Source organism: Balaenoptera borealis, assembly GCF_965194805.1.
Source record: "Balaenoptera borealis genome assembly, chromosome: X".
Lineage (NCBI taxonomy): Eukaryota > Metazoa > Chordata > Mammalia > Artiodactyla > Balaenopteridae > Balaenoptera > Balaenoptera borealis.
In genome coordinates this window covers 91,796,556-91,821,080 of record NC_138881.1, presented here as the reverse complement: position 1 = coordinate 91,821,080, position 24,525 = coordinate 91,796,556, and the positions used below count along the sequence as shown (strand labels likewise).

Below are 24,525 nucleotides of genomic sequence, written 5' to 3'. Positions count from 1 at the left end.
ACAAGCCCCCTCGGCTGGTTGGAGGACAGCTAGACAAACAAGACTGGACTCCACTTGTGAGGAGTGCATGCACGTTGGCTGTCCCCGAGGCAGGGCAGAGAGAGATCTGCTCTGAGGTGGCTGGGTTTCCCATGACCAGCTAGCCATGCACCTCAGCCCAAAGAACCGAGCAATGCTTCCATCCCACTCATTCCATGCCACAGCATGCCAGTTGGATCTGGGGTAGCCACGACCAGAGAAAAGACTTGACCATGGGATGCAGAGATGACTGAGTCGTGGGGTGGAGCCTGGGTGGGGCAGCAGTGGCCATTGTTGACACTTACTCAAGCAGCGTCCCAGCAGCCGCCCAGATCTCTGATGGCAGCCACCCTACCACTGCTCACTCCCCCACCCCAATACACACAGAGTGACCACAAGGGCCCCGCCTGCCCTGCAGAGCAGTTCCACAACAGGGTGGGAGCAGCTGAGGCTGGGGACAGTGATCAGCTGTGAGAGACAAAGGGGAACTGCCCCGTGACTGCCTTGCCGTGCCTGCCAGCCCAAGCTCAGTGAATACTCTAGCCCCGCTCAACCTATGCCATAGCACTGAACTGGATCTGCGGTGCCCATGACAGAGGAGAAGACTCGACTATGGGACACAGAGGTGACCCAGTCCCAGAGTGGAGCTACTCTTAGCTCTTACTCAAGCAGTGCCTCAGAAGCCCCCCAGATCTCTGACAGTGGCTGCTGCACCACAGCTAACCTCCCAATATACATGGAGAGTCCACACAGGCACCGTCTTTCCTGTAGGGCAGTTCCACAACAGGGCAGGGGTGGCAGAGGCTGTGAGGAACAAAGGGCATCTGCACCTGAGGCTATGTCTGTGTGGAGCCACAGACACCTATACAGGCAGTGCATTAGACCTCTGTCAGCACCCGGGCCCCGCTTGCTTCAGCACTCCCCTCCTCTGGGGCAAAGGTCCTGGTGTGGGGAGAGGGAAAAACACACACTTAAAGGGAACAGAGTTAGCTCAGGCCCCACCCCTGAGAGGGTGGTGACAGCCACTGAGCAGAGAGGAAGCCCCACCTCACACCCACCTCCAGCTCTAGCCCTTACATCTCCAGCCACACCAGCTACGAAGGTGATAGCTGCCAGCACACCCTGAGGAAAGATGTGACTTGCATTCACATCAAATCCAGCTCTCCCACCAATGGCATCTGGCACACACAGTCTGTATAGAGATGGTCCCACAGAAAAATACACCTTCAGGACTGCAATAGATAACTGTTTCACCTAAATCACAGAGGCAAGAAAGTTAAGCAAAATGAAAAGGCAGAATAACTACTCTTAATTGAAAGAGCAAGAGAAAGCCCCTGAAAAATAAATAATGAAACAGAAATAAACGATTTACCACATAAAGAATTCAAAACATTGGTAATAAAAATGTTAACTGAATTAGGGAAAAGAATTGATCTAAACAGTGACCATTTCAACAAGGAACTAGAAAATATAAAAAAACCCCAATCAGAAATGAATAATTTAACAGCTGAAATAAAAAACACACTAGAAGGAATGAATAGCAGACAAAGTAATACAGAGGAACACATAAGTGATCTAGAAGACAGAATAATGGAAACCACACAATCAGAACAGCAGAAAGAAAAACAAATTTTTAAAAATTAAAGCAATTGAAGAGATCTCTGGGACAACATTAAGCATCCAAACATTTGCATTATATGGGTTCCAGAAGGAGAAGAGAGACAAAAGGGGATCAAAAATGTACTTGAAGAAATTATGCCTGAAAACTCCCCAAACCTGAAGAAGGAAACAGATATCCAGGTACAGGAATCACAGAGGGTCCCAAACAAGATGAACCCAAATAGACCCACACCAAGACATATCATAATTAAAATGGCAAAAGTTATAGATAAAGAGAGAATTCTAAAGGCAGCAAGAGGAAAACAAAGAGTCATATGCAAGGGAACCCCCATAAGGCTATCAGCTGATTTCTTTGCAGAAACCTTGCAGGCCAGAAGGGAGTGACATAATATATTCAAAGTGCTGAAAGGGAAAAACCTGCAACCTAGGATACTCTACCCAGCAAGATTATCATTTAGAAGGAGACATAAAGAACTTCTCAGATATGCAAAAACTAAAAGAGTTCATCAATACTAAACCTACCGTAAAAGAAATCTGAAGGGTCTTCTCTAAATGGAAGAGAAGTAAGAATCTATAGGAAAGGGAAAATCCCACTAGGAAAGGCAAATATGTAGTAAGGATTGAGGATCAAACACTTAAATATGCCAGTATGTAGATTAAAAAACAAAAAATTGTAAAAGCAACTATAACTACAATAAACAGTAAAGGGATAAGATTGAAGATGTAAAATATGACATCAAAAAACACAAAACGTAGGGCAGGGAAGTAAAAAATGTAGATCTTTTAGAATGTGTTTGAACTTAAATGACTACTACTTTAAAACAAGTAGATATAATTATAGGTCAGCATATATGAACCTCATGGTAACTACAAATCAAAAACCTACAATAAATACACAAAAACTAAAAAGAAAGGAACACACGCATACTGCTAACGAAAATCCTCAAACCACAAGGGAAGAAGCAAAAAGAAGAAGAAATGAAAAGAGAATAACTACAAAAACAAGTGGAAAACAAGTAATAAAATAGCAACAAGTACATACTTATCAATAATTACTTTAAATGTCAATGGACTACATGCTCTGATCAAAAGACATAGGGTGGCTGATTAGATAAAAAGCAAGACCCTTCAGTATGCTGCCTACAAAAGACTCACCTCAGGGATAAAGACACATAGAATAAAAGTGAGGGGATGGAAAAAGATGTTTCATGCAACCAGAAACATGTGAAGAAAGCGGGGGTAGCAATACTCATATCAGACAAAATAGACTTTAAAACAAAAGCTATAACAAAAGACAAAGAAGCATATTATATAATAATAAAGGGATCAATACAAGAAGAGGATATTACATTTGTTAACATATATGTACCCAATACAGGAGCACCTAAATATATAAAGCAAATACTAACAGACATAAAAGGAGATATTGACAATAATAAATAATAGTAGGGGACTTTACCACCTCACATCAATGGACAGATCATCCAGGCAGAAAATCAATAAGGCAACAGTGGTCTTAAATGACAAAATAGTCCAGTTGGACTTAATAGATATCTACAGGACATTACAATGAAAAACAGCAATACACATTCTTTTCAAGTGCACATAGAATGTTCTCCAGGATAGATCACATGCTAGGCCTCAAAACAAGTCTCAACAAACTTAAGAGGATAGAAATTATATCAAGCATTTTTTCTGACCACAACAGTATGAAACTAGAAATCAATGGCAGGAAGAAAAATGGGGAGATCACAAACACATGGAAACTAAATGACATGCTACTAAAAACCCAACAGGTCAATGAAGAAATCAAAGAGGAAAACAGAAAATACCTTGAGACAAATGAAAATGGAAAAACAACATTCCAAAATCTATGGGATGTAGCAGAAGCAGTTCAAAGAAGGAAGTTTATAGCAATACAGGCCTTCCTCAAGAAACAAGAAAAATCTCAAATAAACAACCTATCATGCCACCTAAAGGAATTAGAAAAAGAACAAACAATACAGCAGAAACTAACACACCATTGTAAAGCAATTATACTCCAATAAAGATGTTAAAAAAAAAGAACAAAGCCCAAGTCAGCAGAATGAAGGAAATAATAAAGACCAGAGAGGAAATAAATAAAATAGAGATAAAAAACAATAGAAAAGATCTATGAAACCAAGAACTGTTTTTTTGAAAATATAAACAAAATTGATCAACCTTCAGCCAGGCTCACCAAGAAGAGAGAGGACCCAAATAAATATGAAAGGAAAGAGGAGAAATGACATCCATACCACAGAGATACAAAAAATCATAAGAGAATACTATGAATAGTTATATGCCAACAAATTGACAACCTAGAATAAATGGACCAATTTCAAAAAACATACAACCTGCTAACACTGAATCAAGAAGAAACAGACAATTTGAATCCACTGATCACTAGTAGTGAAATTGAATTTGTAATTTAAAAAAAAAAACACTACCAGCAAACAAAACTCCAGGACTGGATGGCTTCATGGGGAAATTCTACCAAACATATAAAGAAGAACTGATACCTCTCCTTCTCAACCTATTCCAAAAAGTTAAGAGGATGGAATACTCCCAAATTCTTTCTACAATGCCACCATTACCCCAATACCAAAACCACAAAAAGACGCTACAAAAAAAGAAAATTACATCTTTGATGAATGTACATGCAAAAATCCTCAATAAACTATTAGCAAACTGAATCCAACAATATATAAAAAGGATCATATACCATAATCAAGTTGGATTTATTCAAGTTGGATTTATTCCAGGGACACAAAGATAGTTCAAATTTGCAAATCAATCAATGTGATACACCATATTAACAAAAGGAAGAACAAAAATCACATGATTATCTCAATAGATGCAGAAAAAGCATTTGACAAAGTTCAACATCCACTCATGATAAAAACTCATCAAATTAGGTATAGCAGGAACATATCTCAATGCAATAAAGGCCATTTATGACAAACCCACAGCTAACATCATATTCAACAGTAAAAAGCTAAAAGCCTTTTCTCTAAATTCAGGAACAAGACACAAATGCCCATTCTCTCCACTATTTAACATAGTATTGGAAGTCCTAGCCACAGCAATCAGACAAGAAAAAGAAACAAAAGTATCCAAATTGGATGGGAAGAAGTAAAACTGTCACTATTTGCAGATGACATGCTACTTTATACAGAAAACCCTAAAGTCTCCACCCAAAACTATTAGAACTAATAAATGAATTTGGCAAAGTTGCAGGATACAAGATTAATACGTAGAAATCTGTTGCTTTTCTGTACACTAATAATGAACTATCAGAAAGAGAAAGTTAAAAAAAAAACTCCCTTTAAAATTGCATTAAAAAGAATAAAATATCTACAAATAAACTTAACCAAGGAGGTGAAAGACCTATACTCTGAAAGAAACTGAAGATGATACAAAGAAATGGAAAGATACACTGTGCTCTTAGATTGGAAGAATTAATATTTGTTAAAATGGCCATCCTACCCAAAGCAATCTATAGGTTTAATGCAATTCCTATCAAAATACCCATGACATTTTTTTTCACAGAACTGGAACAAATAAAATTCATATGGAACCACAAAAGACCATGACTTGCCAAAGCAATCTTGAGAAAAATGAACAAATCTGGAGGTATCATACTCCCTGACTTCATAATTATACTACAAAGCTACGGCAATCAAAACAGTATGGTACTGGCACAAAAACAAACATATAGATAAACAGAATAGAATAGAGAGTTCAGAAATAAACCCACTCACCTATGGTCAATTAATCTACAACAAAGAAGGCAAGAATATACAATGGAGAAAATACAGTCTCTTCGATAAGTGGTGCTGGGAAAACTGGATGGCTACATGTAAAACAATGAGATTAGAACATTTCCTCACATCATATACAAAAATAAACTCAAAATGGGTTAAAGATCTAAATGTAAGACCTGAAACCATAAAACTCCTAGAAGAGCTCATAGGTAGAACGCTCTTTGACATAAATTTTAGCAATATTTTTATGGGTCTGTCTCCTGAGGCAAAAGAAATAAAAGCAAAACTAAACAAATGGAACCTAATTAAACTTAAACGCTTTTGTACAGCAAAGTAAATCATCCACAAAATGAAAAGATAAACTACGAATGGGAGAAAGTATTTGCCAATGATATGACCAACAAGGGGCTAATATCCAAAATATACAAAGAGCTCATATAACTCAATATCAAAAAAACAAACAACCCAATTAAAAAATGAGCAGAAGACCTGAATTGACATTTTTCCAAAGAAGACATACAGATGACTAACAGGCACATGAAAAGATGCTCAACATCACTAGTTATCAGAGAAATGCAAATCAAAGCAACAAGGAGATATGACCTCACACCTGAAAGGCTATCATCAGAAAGCCTACAAATAATAAATGTTGGAGAGGATTTGAAGAAAAGGGAACACTTGTATACTGTTGGTGGGAACGTAAATTGATGCAGCCTCTATGGAGAACAGTATGGAGGTTCCTCAATAAATTAAAAATAGAACTACCATATGATCCAGCAATTCTACTCCTGGGTATACACCTGGAAAAAACGAAAACACTAATTCAAAAAGATACATACACCCCAATGTTCATAGCAACACTGTTTACAATAGCCAAGATATGGAAGCAACCCAAGTGCCCATCAACAGATGAATGGATAAAGAAGATGTGGTATATATATATACAATGGAATATTACTCAGTCATAAAAAAGAACGAAATCCTGCCATTTGCAGCAACATGGATGGACCTAGAGAATATTACACTTAGTGAAATAAATTAGACAAATACAAATACTGTATGATATCACTTATATGTGAAATATAAAAAATAATACAAGCAAATATATATGTAAAACAGAAACAGACTTACAGATATAGAAAACAAATTAATGGTTACCAAAGGGGAGAGGGAAGGGGGGAAGGGCAAATTAGGGGTATGGGATTAAGAGATAAAAACTACTATGTATAAGATAGATAAGCAACAAGGATATACTGTATAACACAGGGAATTATAGCTATTGTCTTGTAATAACTTCTAACAGAGTATAATCTGTAAAAATACTGAATCACAATGCTGCACACCTGAAACGAATATTGTAAATCGACTATACTTCAATTTAAAAAAAAGAAAGGAAGGTGATGTGGAAGGCAACAAATGATTAATCTGGGAATGAATGGATCTTCAACAACCTTGAAAAGGTGGCATCAGAGCTGAACCTTAATGGAAATAAGATATAAGTGGGATGGGGGAAGGGAGGAAACTCCTGTATGGGGGAACACCAAAAGGATTTGGCAAGCAACTGCATGTGGGATGGGTCTGGGAAGAGTAAGAAAGAGAGAGAGTCAAAAATAAGTTGCAGTTTTCAAGTGTGGGTGATGAAATGGTAGCAGAAAAACATAGTCGGGGATAGAGGGATAATAATCTTGATCCAGCCAGAACCTGTTGGAGTCATGGATTTGGTTGACAAAGGAATGAGAGGTTAAAAAAAAAAAAAGCAAAGAGGAAAATCAACCTGCATAGGGATCATGTAGACGGGCATGGTAGATGGCAGGTTGATTAGCAGAGCCTAGGAAAACAGGAGGAATCCAGAAAAACAAAACTCAGCCTAAAATGTACCTTCATCCCCTTCCTCCTGGGTCCACTTAGTGTCCTGGTCTTCCCAGCCTCTGCTCATCTGTGAATAGGCCCTGCCCCCATCTTCATTTCTCTTCCTTCCAGTGCCCTGCTTTTCGGACAACCAAGAATTTTGAAAATAAAGAGCTGGATAACAATTCTTAGCACTGGTCTAGACCTATGCTATCCAGTACAGTAGCCACTAGCCACGTGCAGCTATCTACAATTAAATTAATTCAAATTAAATACAACCAAAAATTCAGTTAGTTGCCTTAACCACATTTCAAGCACTCAATAGCCACATGCAGCTAGTGGCTACCATATTGGACAGCACAGCTGTAGAATAGTTCCATCATCACAGTTCTATTGCACAGTCCTATTCTAATGGCATTTCTATGATTCTGTAGGAGGTGGAGGTGGGGTGGGTTGTTAGAAGGGGTACTCCAAGTGCTTGGAAGAGAAGATGGGTTCACTTGTCTCTTTCTTAAGAGAGCCTGTATGTGAATTTCTAAGTAATTGAGGCGGCAATTATTTATTAAGTTCTGTACGTGGTTCTGTGAGGAATACAGAGGAAACATCCTTATAAACATTCACTAAATGTTAAATGAACAAGCTAAGGCATCATAAAATCATAATCTAGTTAAGAATATGAGCCTTAGGTAAATGAAAGAGCTAAAAATATAAGGTAATGTATATAGGCAAGTGTTGATAATAACTAAGTGCTGTCAAAATTCAGAAAAGGGGGAAGTCAGTCAGCATTGGAGTCATCAGGGAAGATTTCAGGGACGATGTAGGATTTGGACTGGTCCCTAAATTATCGCTTGGATATGGATGAGCAGAGATAAGAGGGGAGAATATTCCAGATGAGAGGAACACCTCATGTGTGTCAGAGACAGGGATAGGTTCCAGAGAATACTGGATTGTGGAGGCTGGAAAGCCAGGCAGTATAGTCCAAAGTCTCAGTAAAGCCATTAACACTTTTCAGAGCACTTTCACATGATCCTGTGACAGCCCCTTGGGATAGCCAGGGCAAGGATCATTACTTTCATTTTAGAGTTGAGGAACTGAGTCTCAGGTGATATGACTTGCCCAGGGTTATATAGTTAATGAACAGTATAACCAGGATTCAAACTGAGTTAATCTTACTCTCCATTCAGTATTCTTCCCACTATACCTTGCTGTTAGGATAAAAGCTAGATTTGAAGCACTGGAGAGAGGGAGACCAATGAGAAAGTTGTAATAATCCAGGCATGAAGTGTTGAAGGCCTGACCTAAGGTGGTAAGAAACCAGATGCTCTGGTTATATAATATCCCATAAAGCAGACTGGCAATTCAGTACCCACTGTTTATAGGGGAGAGTAAGAGTAGACAGTCTGAGGTTAGAACACTATAGTTATTTTTAACTGGAAGTGATCTAAACTACCCCCAAAGGAATAAATATTAACAATATAATTCATATACTGTGTCCGGACTTTTCCAGACAGCTGTAGGCAATGTTTTGGACATGGTTCCTAAGCAAATATCACTTTATATGTCTATGCATTTTTATGAGCCATTTCTGACTTGATAGTGTTTCTTTCCTCTGTCAATTTCAATTTTCATTTCTGAAAACTAATTGGTCATATGATTTCTTACCTCATCTACATTTCAAGTGAGAAAGGACTAGTGCAAAAAGGTCAAGGAGCTACAGGCCTTGGAGTTTTTCCACCCTATTTAGTAAAACTAATTATTAGCTTAGCAATTAATTACCTAATAATGATTTACTAAGAAAACACTAAAATACACCATTGCCAGATTAATCTTAAAGGATTTCTCTGCCCATGTCACTAAGCTGCTCAGAAATTTCCACCAGCTTCCCAGATCGCTCCAACTGACAGGAATCAAATACAAATTCATCAGCCTGGCATTTAAGGCCCTCTCCAATATGGCCACATTCTACATTTCTAATTGTTCCTCACTGCTCATTACTCCCTCATGAGATCTACTCTTTTCAGCCAATATAAACCACATGATACACAGGAGGTTCTTTGCTCATTCATGTCCTACTTGTGCATAAGTCCTACCACAAATACTACCTTCTCTATGAACCCTTCTTCCTCAATTTTCCCACCAAGAAATACTTGCTCCTTCTTCTAAGCCTCTATAGTCCTTTATTTATATCTCCTTTATGGCACTGGGCACTTTTTACTTTAGATTTTTGTTATTTGCAGGCATGTCATCTCTCTGCTATTGGAATGAATTCCCATCTCAGCCCACGTAGTGTTCATCTCTGTATCTCCTACAGTTCTGATCATAGTGCCCTGCAGTAAGTTGTCCCCTAAGGGCCATCAAATGTTTATTGAATGAATGGGCATACTGACTAAAGTCCAAAAGCTGGTTTATATGTCCATGCACACATTAATTTAACAATCCTTTACTGAGTGCCTATCATATGACCGGCACTGTGCTAGGCCCTGGGGCTAGCAACATATTTTAAGCAATTTCAAGTCTAATGGGAAGATAAGGAGAAGGAGAGTTCATTTTGATATAGTATGGTCAGTGTCTGCACAGGGGGCTAGGGCAGAACAGCAGAGGGTTGTCTAAGCCAGCCTAGGGTACAGAGAAGACTTTGGGAAGAAAGATGATGGCAGGACTTAGCCTTAACGGATAAAAGTTAGGCAATTTGGGCAGGGGAAGGACGTTCCAGGCCGAGGAGAAACGTGTACCAAAACACTGAGGGCTGAGAGACTGTGGAATAGTGATGCCACATGGAGACTGTCAAAGATTGAAGTTGATGAGGCAGGCAGGGCTGAGAATTGCTGGTCTTGGAAGCCTTGGTAAAAATTCTGGACTTAACCCAGGCTTCGTGGAGCCCCTGAAGGGTTTCAAATACATCCAAGAGGAAGTCTAGGTATTCCACTATTTGCAGAAACCAAGCTGTGCAACAAGTAATTGCCTGTAATGTAATTGGGTTTTTTTTACATTCATTATCAAATTAAATTCTGTTAAGAAACAAAACAAAACAAAACAGAAAGCCTCAAAAACCTGAAGTAACCATCTTTGTCAAGGAAGGGTTTAAGGTGGGTCTCTGTGTTACAGCACACTCAGTGGTACAGCACAACTGGAGAAACCCTGAATCCTTTCCAGAAACAGTACTCTTCATTTGCAGCACTTTTCCAGTTTTCTCCTCTGTTTACAACCACCTCACCCACTTCCCAGACCACAGGAATTTTCCACACACCCTTTCAACATCACACTTCATTAGTAAATGTTGCTAGCAGACATATGATGTTTAAAAATTCTTTACCTCCAATGTAATGTAAAATTATACTGCCAGAGTTAAATTGTTGGATTACATAAAATTATATGTGTATCTTCACTTCCAAAACAAAAGATGTACTCCCAAGTTAATCCTAAGGCAGATTTCTGTAAAGTGAACTTGATTTTTCAATGTTATTTTATGATCATTTGAGCCACATTACCCAAGAAAAGACAATTTGACCCCATCCAGAAAAGATACAGCTTGTATTAAAATGGTTCCTCAGCCCTGATGTGCACTCTATGTATCAGACACAAGGAAAATAAATATCTATCTACCCACAAGCATGAAAGACCCAACCCTCCAACCACAACAAAAATACTCTCTAATATCTGACAGGCAGAAAATCTTGACCTGCTGAACAAAACACAGATCCATTTTTAATCCCTAAAAGTGGCTCTTCACAAAGTGGGTTTTCTCATTCTCTGCCATCAGTTCTTTCATTAATACTAAGTTAAATTATTCTAAGTTAAATTAATTCAGTAAAAATGTCATTTTATTGCACCTATCCTAGCAATTCCACTCTTTAGTTTTATATCCAAGAAAAATGAGCACTCATGTCCACCAAAAGATATGGTAAAAAATGTTCATAGCAGTTTTATTCATAATAACCAAAACCTAAAAACACAAATGTCTATCGACACGGATGTTATGGACTGAATATTTGTGTCCTCCCAAAATTCATATGTTGAAGTCCTAATCCCCAATGTGATGGTATTTGGGGTCTTCAGGAGGTAATTAGGTCATGTGGGTGGAGCCCTTATGAATGGGATCAGTGGCCTTATAAAAAGAGATACCAAAGAGATGATCTCTCTCCAGCATGTAAGGACACAGCAAGAAGGTGGCCGTCTGCAATCCAGAAAGAGGGACCTCACCAGACACCTAATCTGCTGGTTCCATGTTCTTGGGCTTCCCAGCCTCCAGAACTGTGAGAAATAAATGTTTGCTGTTTAATCCCCCCGGTCTATGGAATTTTGTTACAGCAGCCTGAATTGACTAAGACAAGGGGAATGGATAAATAAATTGTGGTGAATAACACATGGGAATGGTACACAGCAACAAAAAAGAACTAACTAATACTATACGCAAAACATGGATGGATCTCACATACCTTATGTTAAACAAAAGAAACCAGACACAAAACAGTACATACAATACAATTCTATTTATATAAAGTTTGAAATCAGGAAAAGCTAACCTATGATGATAGCAGTCAAAGTAGTTGTTACTCTTGGGAGAAGGTACTGACTAAGAGGAGGCAAGAGAGAACCTTCTGGGGGATCAGAAATGTTCTGTCCTGATATGGGTGGAGGACGCACATACATAAAATTTCATTGAGCTGTACACTTAAGATTTGTGTACTTTATTGTCTGTAAGAAATACCTCAGTTCAAGAAAAAAGAAAAAGATAAGTCCCTATAGTGGATTTATTTCTGGTACAGATTGGCAATACAAATGAAAGTTATGCTAACAACAAAATATTATTTTGTTATCAGGAGCAGAGATATAGTTATGAATTTATCCCTGTACACACACACACACACACACACACACACACACACACACACACATATCAAATATAAGTGCAAGTAGTTTAGGGCTTCAGATATTATTTAGATATAAGGCTAATTTATTGGATTTTTCCATTTATAGCATTCCAAAATGTTATCTATTTTTACAGGATCATTTTGATTTGAAAGTCACTTCATCAGAGAAATATATTGAATTTGTTCCCCAAAGCTTAATGAAAGAAAACATAGTATACTAAAGAGAACACTGGCCTATGAATTAGAAGAGCTGGGTTTTATTTCTGCTCTTTTACTAGCCAAGTTACCTTGGGCCAGTCTTCAAGCAAAGATTCCCTTTCCTTATCTATAAAATGGAGATAATACTTTCCTCCCTACAAAGCTATAGTGAGGATCAAATAAGAAAATGGTTGTGAAAGTGCTTTGTAAAATTTAAAGAAGTGTTAATATCCTCAAAGCTGTGTTTAATTAGAATTTGTGCCTGGGTGTGGCCAATAGAAAATGTACTTAAATTTCAAAGCTTGTATTTCAGTTTCACATATCTTACACTTCACCAGAGTCAGGATTAGCACATACACTCAAATTCTAAGATATCTGAAAAGTGGAAATAATTCCATTATAATAAATACTGAAAATAGATATGTTCAGGGAAGTAGAGTTAATAACTGCCTTCCTTGTTTTTCCTAATTATGACTTCTAGATGTAGCTCTAGTGATGTAATATGCATTATATTCAGTTCACACTTCTAGAACTTTGAACTGTATCTGCAACACCCACGCCATAGTCCCCCTCTCCATTATGAACTTCTCAATATCTGCCCCTGAAGGCTGCTCCCATTTCTACCCTCTGCCATCCATTGTGACCACTATAAAAAGTTTTTTAAATATTCTTCACTCTGAAATCTTTGTCAGAGCCCCGAATACTCCTAGTCAGAGAGCCCCAGATGGAAGCTCTTTTGTGTCACCTTTGGAAGTTTGTTTCTCTGATGAGAGGAAGTGATATAGGCCAGAGTAGCCTCAAAATGCTTCCTGTCACCAACTGTTCTTTCCACTGGACCCAGCAGGAAACTCCTGATTGGAGAGCCATGCAGTGTGAGAGGAGCTTGACAGAAGGAAAAATTAGGGTGATTTGGCTTCAAGGACTCCAGTGGTTCCTGTTCCTGGAGATTTTGTTCTTAGTTCCACAGCTAAGCTCCCCAAACTAGAACAAGCCTGCAGATAAACAAACAAAACAGACTAGAGAAGGTAAATCCCGAGTCTCACAAGATCCGTGAGGAACAATCCCTTCAGGCATTAAGTCCTAGTTTAGAAGTCTCTGTCGAGCCTAGTGAGCTAGAGAACGGGGATGAATTTTACAAAAGTAGATCAAGAGCAGCCAGAAGGGTCAACTGACAAGGAACGAGACAGAAAACCATGAAAATCTAATATGGATTCACACACACACACACACACACACACACATACTAAATGGCCTATGACCATTTAGTGCAAGGGCAAACATTAAATCACATTTCAATAGGCCTTAGAATACCACTACATTATAACACAATACAACAACTGACAGTCATAATAATGATCCTTAACCAAAAAAGATTAAATTATGTCCATAAACACAGTATAAGAAGTCAGAGGAGTAGACTGTTTCATTGGGGTTTTTTGTTTGTTGTAGGAGAATTCCACTGAGGGTGGTTAAAATGTTTTAAAAAAAAAAACTCATGGTGCTTAAATTAGAGAAATCACGAGCCATTTGAAAAACCTAGTGATTAAAAATGTCTTGAGGCTTCCCCAGTGGCGCAGTGGTTAAGAATCCACCTACCAATGCAGGGGGCATGGGTTCAAGCCCTGGTCCGGGAAGATCCCACATGCTGCAGAGCAACTAAGACCATGCGCCACAACTACTGAGCCTGCACTCTAGAGCCCATGAGCCACAACTACTGAGACCACGTGCCACAACTACTGAAGCCCGTGTGCCTAGAGCCTGTGCTCCGCAACAAGAGAAGCCACCGCAATGAGAAGTCCGCGCACCGCAACAAAGAGGAACCCCCGCTCGCCGCAACTAGGGAAAGCCCGTGCACAGCAACGAAGACCCAATGCAGCCAAAAATAAAATAAAAATAAATAAATTTTTTAAAAATCTTAAAAAATAAATAAATAAAAATGTCTTTTTCCCAGAAAGAGCCACGTAGCAGAGGTTTTCTGAAAAAGGAGATGAGCATGGGATAGCTTAGTCAGAGAAGGCTTCATGGAGGAGGCAGGGCTCAGGGTTGGGTTTACTTTGAAGTCTCTTTCCATTCAAAGTCTGGTTCTGCCTTTACTGATTTCCACCCTTAAGCACACCTGCCAGGGCCTCAGGCTGAATGTCACTAAAGGAGACTAGTCTTAAGGGAAATTTAATGATAATGAATAAAGAGAAAGATGGGATGCAGACCCTGACCCCATTCTATTGTATCATAAAGGAGCTGGCTAAGGCTTCAATGCCTGAATAAGCAGAGTCTCCGGTATGGGCAGCAATTGTGCCAAGCAGCAGAGAATCTGTAGGAATGATGAATGGTACCCCATCCATAGTTCTTTACTCTGAAATTACTGGAAAAGCAAGGTTTAGCAAAGAATTTTTACTTCACAGTCAACTTTTATTTAGTATATAGAAGTATACCAATGGGAAACTACAAAACATTACTGAAGAAATTAAAGATGACACAAAGAAATGGAAAGACAGGGCTTCCCTGGTGGCGCAGTGGTTGAGAATCTGCCTGCCAATGCAGGGGACACGGGTTCGTGCCCTGGTCTGGGAAGATCCCACATGCCGTGGAGCAACTAAGCCCGTGAGCCACAATTACTGAGCCTGCGCGTCTGGAGCCTGTGCTCCGCAACGAGAGGCCGTGATAGTGGGAGGCCCGCGCACCGCGATGAAGAGTGGCCCCGACTTGCCGCAGCTAGAGAAAGCCCTCGCACAGAAACCAAGACCCAACACAGCCATAAATAAAAATAAATAAATAAATAAAATTAAAAAAAAAAAAGAAATGGAAAGACATCTGTGTTCATGGGTTGAAAGACTTAATATTGTTAAGATGTCCATACAACTGAAAGCGATCTACAGATTCAATGCAATTCCTCAAAACCCAGTGGCAGTTTTTTGCAGAAATAGGTAAATTCATCCCAAAATTCACAAGGAATCTCAAGTGACCCCAAATAGCCAAAACAATTTTGAAAGAGAAGAACAAAGTTGGAAGACGCATACTTCCTAATTTCAGAACATGTTTCAAAGCTATGGTAATCGAAACAGTGATACTAGCATAAAGACAGACAATAAAACCAAAGGAGTCGAATTGAAATCAGGGTCTCAAAAAGATATTTGAACATCCATGTTCATAGCAGCATGATTTTCAGTAGCCAAAAGGTAGAAGTAAATAATCTGAATGTCCATCGATGGGTGACTGAATAAACAAAATGTAGTATACACATACAATGAAATATTATTCAGCCTTAAAAAGGAAGGGAATCCTGTCACATGCTACAACATGGATGAATCTTGAGAAAATTATGTTAGGTTAAATGTCAATCACAGGACAAATACTGTATCATTCCATTTATATGAGATATCTAACTAAACTAGTCAAACTCATAGAAACAGAAAGTAGAATGGTGGTTACCAGGAACTAGGGAAAAGGTAAATTGTTGTTTAATGGGTACAGAGTTTCAGATTTGCAAGATGAAAAAGTTCTAGAGATCTATTTTACAATAATGTGAATATACTTAACACTAGTGGACTGTTCACTTAAAATTAGTTAAGATGGGTTTCTTTTTGTTGTTGTTATGTGCTTTATACCACAGTAAAAAAAAAAAAATCCTAAAAAAAGAAGTATACCAATGCAGGTAGGGATGAGAGTGATTTTACCTATTCTTAACTAGTTTTTTACTGGGAGAAAGGCTATAGCTAATACAGCATCCATGTTTTCTTTAAGTAACTACTTATATAATTTCTGGTTCTAAGAAAAGACAGAATAGATACATTTCTTTATTCTTCCCAATAAGTACAGCTAAAAACACTGGACATTATAATATATATAATAATAAGTAACATATTAATATAATATAATAATATTAATATAGCACATGTATGTGTGTGCATATATATATGTATATATATATGAACTTTGAAAGGTAGAGAGAAGACAGTTTGGCTAGGGATCTCAAGACACAGGCAATGACCTGGCAATGAGTTCCCTGTGTTTTGTTTCTAAGTAATATACCTCCTGGACCTGGTGATGGAGAAGCCAGCAACCCAGAAATGCCAAAGGATGCAGAGAAAAATGTCCTCCCAAAAGCTCTAGCCAAAGGAATAGGAAAGCGGCAGGCTGCCAAGATAGAAAACTTTAAGACAATAACTGCCATACACTATCCAAGCACCAGAGAAAAACCTGTGGCCTCATCCCACACCCATCAGCAAAGACCAAGTGGAGAGCCTAGACTTCTACCTTCATCTGGCTGTAAAGAGTCACACATACCCTTCCCCCACTCCTTGAGGTGATTTCAAAAAAGGCTTAAGTGGGGATCTGGGACATTCATCCCTTCCAGGCAGTAATGAAGCCCCTAGAACATGATGGCAGAGGAGGCCATGAGCAATAGCAAGATGTCCTTCTCTCTCTAAGCCAGGGTGGTGTCAGCAGAGGTCTAGTGGGGAGCCTGAAATTTCACCCTTGCCCAGTAATAATGAGGGACCCCTACTCCTACCTCAGTATCAATGGATTGTGAGTGGGAAACCCTGACTCCCACCCTTCCCTGACAGTAATGAAGCCATGCCCCCATTCTTGCACCTGAGCAGTCTCAGAGCTGACTCACTAAAAAGAAAACATTGATTTAAGATCCAGGGTCTCATAATACCCCAAACGCCCAGGATACAATAGAAAATCACTCATCATACAAAGAACCAGGAACATCTTAAGTTGAGTAAGAAAAGACAATCAACAGAAACCAACATTGAGATAACACACATACTGGAATTATCCAAGAAAGATTTTAAAGCAGCCATTATAAAAATGCTTCAACAAGAGGGAAGGAGAGGACTGGAATGTGCACCAGCATTCTGGCTCTTAGGAGGGCTGCCCAAGGGACTGGTATCTGTCTCACCAGAATTCGGGTGCTGATAGAGAGCTAGCTCACTTTGGATGCCTGGTGGTCACTGAGAACAAAAGAGAGTGGAGCAGCTTGCTCCTGTAGAACCAGAGAACATGCATTGGCACAGAGAGGCACCAGTAGGAGCAAGGATTTACAATCTCCTGAAAGAGAAACTGGCAAGCTGCTCTAATTGAGAAATTGTATGCATAGGACCAGAGAAGTCACATCCCCCTAAAAAAAGGTTTCAGAAACCCCAGAATCTCTAGCCATGCTGACTGGTGAAGGTCTTTCACTGTACCAAGCCAGTCCATGAAAAATGGGAGAAATGGCTATGTTCTCAAATACGTGGACCCCAACACAAAGTTACATGACACACAAAGTAACAGGCAAACATGACCAAAAAAAAAAAAAAAAAAAGAACAAAATAAATCTCCAGAAACTGATACTAAAGAAACAGAGATATATAAAGTATCTGACAAAGAATTCAAAATAGCCATCATGGATGATCTACAAGCTCAATAAAATGGTGTATGTACAAAATGAGAATATCAACAAAGGGACAGAAAATATTTTTAAGAGCACCAAACAGAAAATTATAGCTGAAGAATATAATAACTAAAAAATTCACTGGAAGGGTTCAACAGCAGACTAGAGTAAGCAGAATAACCAGTAACTCAAAGACAGGTCATTTAAAATTATCCAGTCAGTGGAACAAAAAGAAAAAAGAATGAAAAAGAGTGAAGAAAGTCTAAAAGACTTATGGGATACTATCAAATTGACTGATAAATGCATTTTGGGAGTCCCAGAAGGAGAAGATAAAGGGATAGGCAATTTATTTGAAGAAATAATGGCTGAAAACTTTCCAAATCTGAGGAAGAAAATGGACATGTACATTCAGAAACCCAATGGACTCCAATGAGAACCCAAAGAAACTGAAATTAAGACATGTTATAATAAAACTGTCAAAATTGAAAGACAAAGGGAATTTTGAAAGCAGCAAGAGAAAAGCAACTCCTCACAACAAGGGAACTACTATAAGACTATCAGTGTATTTCTCAGCAGAAACCTTGCAGGCCAGAAGGGATTGGGATAATACCTTCAAAATACTGAAAGAAAAAAAATGCCAGCCAAGAACACTATATCCAAGAAAATTATTCTTCAAAAATGAAGGAGAAATAGACATTCCCAGATAAGCAAAAGCTGAGGCAGTTCATTACTACTAGATCTGTCCTACGAAAAATTCCAAAGAGAATCTTTCTAACTGAAACGAAAAGAAACATGAAAGCATACAAAAGTATAAAGCTAATAAAAGTAAATATATAGGCAAATACAGAACACTGAGTACTGTAACAGTGGTGTGTAAATCATTTTAATTCTGGTATGAGGTTAAAAGACAAAAGTATAAAAATGACTATAACTAAAATATGCTAATAGATACACAATATAATAAGATGTAATTTGTGACACTGATAACATAAGGTGTGGTGGGGGGAAAAGTAAAAATGTAGAATATTTGTATGTAATTGAAGTTGTTGTTATCAGTTTAAATAAATGATTATAACTGTAATATGTTTTACATGAGCCCCATGGTAACTGCAAAGAAAATACCTATAGAATATACACAAAAGAAAATGAGAAAGGAATCAAAGCATGTCACTAAAAAAATGAATGAAAGAAGGGAAGGGAGCAAGGGAGTTAAAGAGGAACAAAAAAGGTACAAGACAGACAGAAAATAATACAGTGGCAATGGTAGGTTCTTCCCTATCAGTAATTACTTTAAATGAAAACGAACTAAATTCCCCAATCAGAAGACGTAGTGTGGCTGATGGACAAAGAAACAAAATCCAACTATATGCTGTCCACAAGAGACTCACTTTATTTATTTATTTTTTGGTATTCTTTTTTTTAAACTCTTTTTAAATTAATTTTTATTGGAGTAGAGCTACTTTACAATGTTGTATTAGTTTCTGCTATACAGCAAAGTGAATCAGCTATACGTATACATATATCCCCTCTTTTTTGGATTTCCTTCCCATTTAGGTCACCACAGAGCACTGAGGAGAGTTCCCTGTGCTACACAGTAGGTTCTAATTAGTTATCTATTTTATACATAGTAGTGTACATATGTCAAGCCCAATCTCCCAATTCATCCCACCCCTGCCTTTCCACCTTGATATCCATACATTTGTTCTCTAAGTCTGTGTCACTATTTCTGCTTTGCAAATAAGTCCATCTGTATCATTTTTCTAGATTCCACATATAAGAGATATTATAAATTTTTTTTCTCTTTCTGGCTTACTTCACTGTATGACAGACTCTAGGTCTATCCACATCTCTGCAAATGGCACAATTTCATTCCTTTTTATGGATGAGTAATATTGCATTGTATATATATACCACATCTTCTTTATGCATTCCTCTGTTGATGGACATTTAGGTTGCTTCCATGTCCTGGCTGTTGTAAACAGTGCTGCAATGAACATTGGGGTGCATGTGTCTTTTTGAATTATGGTTCAGGTATATGCCCAGGAGTGGGATTGCTGGATCATATGATGGTTCTATTTTTAGTTTATTTAAGGAATCGCCATACTATTCTCCATAGTGGCTGTATCAATTTACATTCCAAAAACAGTGTGAGAAGGTTACCTTTTCTCCACACCCTCTCCAGCATTTATTGTTTGTAGATTTTTTTGATGATGGCCATTCTGACTGGTGTGAGGTGATACCTCACTGTAGTTTTGATTTGCATTTCTCTAATAATTAGTGACGTTGAGCATCTTTTCATGTGTCTATTGACCATTAGTAAGTCTTCTTTGGAGAAATGTCTATTTAGGCCTTCTGCCCATTTTTTGATTGGGTTTTTTATTTTTTTGATATTGAGCTGCATGAGCTGTTTGTATATTCTGGAGATTAATCCCTTGTTAGTTGCTTCATTTGCAAATATTTTCTCCCATTCTGAGGGTTGTCTTTTTATCTCGTTTATGGTTTCCTTTGCTATGCAAAAGCTTTTAAGTTTAATGAGGCCCCATTCGTTGATTTTTGTTTTTATTTTCATTACTCTAGGAGGTGGGTCAAAAAAGATCTTGCTGTGATTTATGTCATAGAGTGTTTTGCCTGTGTTTTCCTCTAAGAGTTTTATAGTGTCCAGCCTTACATTTAGGTCTTTAATCCATTTTGAGTTTATTTTTGTGTATGGTGTTAGGGAGTGTTCTAATTTCATTCTTTTGCATGTAGCTGTCCAGTTTTCCCAGCACCACTTATTGAAGAGACTGTCCTTTCTCTATTTTATATTCTTGCCTCCTTTGTCATAGATTAGGTGACCATAGATGCGTGGGTTTATCTCTGGGCTTTCTATCCTGTTCCACTGATATATATTCCTGTTTTTGTGCCAGGACAATACTGTCTTGATTACTGTAGCTTTGTAGCATAGTCTGAAGTCAGGGAAAGTGATTCCTCCAGCTCCGTTTTTCTTTCTCAAGGTTGCTTTGGCTATTCAGGGTCTTTTGTGTTTCCGTGCAAATTGTAAAATTTTTTGGTCTAATTCTGTGAAAAGTGCCATTGGTAATTTGATAGGGATTGCACTGAATCTGTAGATTGCTTTGGGTAGTACAGTCATTTTCACAATATTGATTCTTCCAATCCAAGAACATGGTATATCTCTCCATCTGTTTGTGTCATCTTTGATTTCTTTCATCAGTATCACTGATGAACATACATACAAAAATCCTTAACAAAATACTAGCAAACAGAATCCAACAACACATAAAAAGGATCATACACCATGATCAAGTGGGGTTTAACCTAGGGAGGCAAGGATTCTTCAATATATGCAAACCAATCAATGTGATACACCATATTAACAAATTGAAGAATAAAAACCATATGATTATCTCAATAGATGCAGAAAAAGCTTCTGACAAAATTCAACACCCATTTATGATTAAAAAATACTCTCCAGAAAGTGGGCATAGAGGGAACCTACCTCAACATGATAAAGGCCATATACAACAAACCCACAGCAAACATCATTCTCGATGGTGAAAAACTGAAAGCATTTCCTCTAGAATCTGGAAAAATACAAGGATGTCCACTCTCGCCACTATTATTCAACATAGTTTTGGAAGTCCTAGCCACGGCAATCAGAGAAGAAAAATAAATAAAAGGAATCCAAAGTAGAAAAGAAGAAGCAAATCTGTCACTGTTTGCAGATGACCTGATACTATATATAGAAAATCCTAAAGATGCCACCAGAAAACTACTAGAGCTAATCAATGAAATTGGTAAAGTTGCAGAATACAAAATTAATACACAGAAATCTCTTGCATTTCTATACACTAACAGTGAAATATCAGAAAGAGAAATTAAGGAAACAATCCCACTTACCATTGCAACAAAAAGAATAAAATACCTAGGAATAAACCTGCCTAAGGAGGCAAAAGACCTGTACTCAGAAAACTACAGGAGACTCACTTTAGATTTAAGGACACACATAAGCTGAATTTGAAAGGATGGAAAAAGACATTCCATGCAAAATGTAACCAAAAGAGCACAGGCGTGGTATACTTATATCACATAAAATCGATTTTAAGTTTAAAAAAACTGCCAAGAAATACAAAGAAAGACATTATATAATGATAAAAAGTCAATTCACCAGTAAGTTATAACAACTACAAATATAAAGCATGCAACAGAGGACACAAACATATGAAGCAAACACCGACAAAACTGAAGGGAGATATAGACAGCAACAAAATAGTAGTAGGGGATTTCAACATGTCACTCTCAATAATGGACAGAACACTCAGACATGAGATCAGTAAGAAAACAAAAGACTTGAGCAACACTATATGAGCCTAACAGACATATATAGAACATTCCACCCAATAACAGCAAAATACACATTCTTCTCAAGTGCACACAGAACATTTTCTAGGACAGATCACATGTTAGGTAACAAAATAATTCTTAACAAATTTTAAAAGGTTGGGATCATACCAACTATATTTTCCAACCACAATGGAAAGGAACTGGAAAATAATGGCAGGAGGAAAACTGGAAAAATCACAAATATGTGGAAATTTAAAAACACACTCTTGAACAACCAGTGAGTCACAGAAGAAATCAAAAGGGAAATTGGAAAATACCTTGAGACAAATGAAAATGAAAGCACATCATACTAAAACTTATGGAATGCAGCAATAGCAGTACTAAGAGGGAAGTTTATAGTGAAAATTGCCTACATTAAAAGAGAAGAAATTTTTCAAATGAACAATCTAATATTACATCTCAATAAACTAGAAAAAAAACATATTAAGTCCAAAGTTAGGGGAAGGAAGTAATTAAGAGCAGAAATAAACAAAATAGAAAATAGAAAGAAATCGATGATACTAAGTGTTGGGTTTTTTTAAAGATCATCAAAATTTACAGACCTTTAACTACAGTAGTTTAAAAAAAATACTCAGATAAATAAAATCAAAAATGAAAGAGGAAAAAATTTTTAAATGAAAGAGGAGATATTATAATGAATGCCATAGAAATTAAAAGGATTATATGTGACTACTATGAACAGTTATACATCAACAAATTGGATAACCTAGAAGAAATGGATAAATTCCTAGAAATATATAGCTAATCAAGACAATCATGAAGAAACAGAAAATCTGAACAGAACTATAAGTAGCAAGGAGATTGACTCAGTAATCAAAAACATTCCAACAAATAAAAAGCCCAGGACCAGATGGATTCACTGGTGAATTCTATAAAACATTTAAAGAAAAATTAACTTCTTTTAAAGAATTAACTTTAAATTCATGTCTAAGTTAATTCTTAATTTAAAGAATTAACTTCATTCCTTTTTAAAAAGTTTCAGAAGCCAATCTTTCTCAAACTCTTCCAAAAAACTGAAAAAGAGGGAGCCCTTCCCAGTTCACTTTGTGAGGCCAGCACTATCCTGATGCAAAAACCAGAAGAAAGACACTACAAGAAAAGAAAACAATAGGCCAATATCCCTGATGAATACAGATACAAAAATTTTCAACAAAATGCTAGCAAACCAAATTCAACAGCACATTAAAAAAATTATACACCATAACCAAGTAGAATTTATCTCCAGGATGCAAGGATAACTCAACATATGCAAATCAATCAATGTGATACACCACATTAACAGAATGAAGGGAGAAAAAAAAATCACATGATCATCTCAATAGATGCAGAAAAAGCATTTGACAAAATTCAACACTTTTTCAGGTTAAAAAGTTGAGTATTCTAAACTCAACAAACTAGGAATAAAAGGAAATTACCTCTACATGATAAAAGCCATATATAAAAAGTCCACAGTTAACATCATACCCCGTCATGAAAAATTGAAAGATTTCCTCGTTCAGGAACAAGACAAAGATGCCCACTCTCACCACTTCTATTCAACATAGTACTGGAAGTTCTAGCCAGAGCCATTAGGCAATAAAAGGAAACAAAAGGCACTCAAATTAGAAAGGAGGAAGTAAAATTAGTTCTGTTTATATATGACATGACCTTATATGTAGAAAACTCTAAAGACGCCACAAAAATTGTTAGAACTAATAAATTAATTCAGCATATGCTCTAACTATTAAGTCTTTACAGGATACAAAATCAATATACAAAAATCAGTTATATTTCTATACGCTAACAATGAACCATCTGAAAAGGAAATTTAGAAACCAATTTCATTTAAAACAGCATCGAAAAGAATAAAATACTTAGGAATAAACTTAACCAAAGAGGCGAAACTCTTGTACACTGAAAATGACAAAACATTGCTGGAAGGAATTTAAAGGTACAAATACATGGAAAGATATCCCATGTTAATTGATTGTAAGACAATATTGTTCAAATGTCCACACTATCCAAATCAATCTACATATTCAATATGATCCCTATCAAAATCCCAATGGCATTTTTTATAGAAATAGAAAAAATCCTAAAACTCATGTAGAACCACAAAGATCCCCAAATAGCCAAAACAATCTTGAGAAAGAAGAACAAAGCTAGATACCTCATACTTCCTAATTTCAAAACATATTACAAAGTTACAGTAATCAAAACAAAATGGCACTGGCATAAAGACAGACATATGGACCAATGGAACAGAGCACAGTGCCCAGAAATAAACCCACACATATATGGTCAAATGATCTTTAACAAGGGTGCCAAGAGTACACAATGGGAAAAGCATAGTCACTTCAACAAATGGTGTGGGGCAAACTGAATATTCACATGCAAAAGAATGAAACTAGACCCTTATCTTACA

General features: G+C 37.4%; 1 protein-coding gene across 3 annotated transcripts in view; it reads right to left on the bottom strand.

Moving 5' to 3' along the window:
• ATG4A (autophagy related 4A cysteine peptidase) overlaps positions 1 to 24,525 on the bottom strand; it is a 69,594-nt gene that overhangs the window by 34,081 nt on the left and 10,988 nt on the right. The gene's annotated exons all lie outside the window — the stretch shown is intronic.